Below are 2,409 nucleotides of genomic sequence, written 5' to 3' on the forward strand. Positions count from 1 at the left end.
GAGCATAATTTATATATACAGAACCTTCCATCCCAAAACAGCTGTTTATACATTCTTCTCTAGTGCACATGGAACATTCTCAAGAATCGAACACATACTGGGACACAGAGATAGCCTCAACAAGTATCAGAGGGTTGAAATCATACTAACCATATTCTCTGACCATAATGCTTTGAAACTAGAGATCAACTGCAGAAAGAAATCAGGAAGAACCACAAATATATGGAGATTAAACAAAATGTTATTGAAGAATAACTGGGTCAGGGAAGAAATAAAAAGAGAGATCAAAAGATACATAGAAATGAGTGATAATAATAGTACAACATATCAAACCTTTTGGGACACGGCAAAAGTGGTCATGAGAGGAAAGTTCATATCATTACAGGCCTATTTCCAAAAACAAGAATGAGCCCAAATAAAAAAACCTAATGCTTCATCTTAAAAAAACTAGAAAAAGAAGAACAAATGAGGCCAAAAGGCAGCAGAAGGAAAGAAATAATCAAAATTAGAGCAGAAATAAATGAAATTGAAAACAACAACAAAAAAATAATAGAGAAAATAAATACAACCAAGAGCTGGTTCTTTAAGAAGGTTAATAAAATTGACAATCCCCTCACTAGACTCACTCAACAAAAAAGAGAAAGGACACAAAGAAACAAAATCAAGGATGAAAGAGGGGAAATTATGACTGACATCGCAGAAAAACAAAAGATCATGCAAGAATACTATGAAAAAGTATATAACACCAAATGCAATGGCCTAGAAGAAATGAACCAGTACTTAGAAAAATACAATCTTCCAAGACTGAATCAAAAAGATCTGGAAAATTGAAATAGACTGATCAGCAGTATGGAAATGGAAACAATCATCAAAAACCTACCAAAAAGTAAAAGTTTAAGACCAGATGGCTTCACCAGTGAATTCTACCAAACATTTAAAGAAGATTTAATACCTATTCTCCTCAAACTCTTCCAAAAAATCAAAGAGGAGGCAATACTTCCCAATGCATTTTATAAGGCCATTATCACCCCGCTACCAAAACCTGGTAAAGAGAACACAAAAAAAGAAAACTGCAGACCAATATCTCTCACAAACACAGATGCAAAAATCCTAAATAAGATACTAGCGAACCGAATGCAGCAACATATTAAAAAGATTATACACCATGATCAAGTGGACTTCATATCAGGGGCATAGGGATGGTTCAACATATGCAAATCAATTAATGTGATATACCACATAAACAAATTAAAAAATAAGAATCACATAATTATATTAATAGATGCAGAAAAAGCCTTTGACAAATGTTTTGATTATGGTCAAAACACTTAACAAAATTGGTATAGAAGGAAAATACCCTAATATAATAAAGTCCATATATGACAAGTCCTTAGCCAACATTATGCTTAATGGTGAAAACTAAAAACCTTCCCTCTAAGATCAGGAAAAAGACAAGGCTGTCCAATATCGCCATTGTTAATTCAATATAACATTGGAGGTCCTAGCAAGTTCAACAGGCAAGAAAAATATATAAAAGGCATCGAAATAGGAAACAAAGAAGTCAAACTGTCACTATTTGTGGATGACATGATTCTCTATACAGAAAACTCTAAAGACTCCACAAGAACATTATGAGAAACAATAAGCAAATACAGTAAAGTTTCTGGAAAATCAATGTTCAAAAAACCATAGCGTTCCTATATTTTAATAACGAAGTGTCAGAAAAAGAAGTGGAAAAATTAATTCCTTTTGCATTTGTAACAAAAAGAATAAAATACTTAGGAATAAATCTAACAAAACATGTGAAGGACCTATATAATGAAAACTATAAGACTCTATTAAAAGAAATCGAAGAAGATACAAAGAAATGGAAAGATATTCCGTGTTCTTGTAATGGAAGAATCAACATAGTTAAAATGAATTTATTACCTAAAGCATTATACAGATTTAATGCAATCCCCATCAAAATCCCTTTGGCATTTTTAAAAGAGATAGAACAAAAAATCATTCAGATTTGTATGGAAGCACAAAAGACCCTGAATTGCCAAAGCCATCCTGAGAAAAAAGAATGAGGCTGGAGGCATCACTCAGCTCGACTCCAAATTGTAGTACAAAGAGATAGTCATCAAAACGGCATGGTATTGGCAACAAAACAGACACATGGACCAGTGGAACAGAATCGAGAGTCCAGAAGTAAACCCACATTTATATGGGCAAATAAGTTTCGACAAAAAAAGCCAAAAACATACAGTGGAGAAAGGAAAGCCTCTTCAATAAATGGTGCTGGGAAAACTTGAAAGCCACCTGCAAAAGGACGAAACTAGACTGTTGTCTATCACCACACACCAAAATTAACTCAAAATGGATTAAGGACCTGAATATAAGACCTGAAACAATAAAATGCATAGA

The 2,409-nt window shown here is 33.3% G+C and overlaps 1 protein-coding gene across 1 annotated transcript in view; it reads right to left on the reverse strand.

Moving 5' to 3' along the window:
- The window catches only part of CALCRL (calcitonin receptor like receptor), a 38,452-nt gene that overhangs the window by 979 nt on the left and 35,064 nt on the right, over positions 1–2,409 (reverse strand). The gene's annotated exons all lie outside the window — the stretch shown is intronic.

Source organism: Pteropus alecto, unplaced genomic scaffold, assembly GCF_000325575.1.
Source record: "Pteropus alecto unplaced genomic scaffold, ASM32557v1 scaffold3, whole genome shotgun sequence".
Taxonomy (NCBI): Eukaryota; Metazoa; Chordata; class Mammalia; order Chiroptera; family Pteropodidae; genus Pteropus; species Pteropus alecto.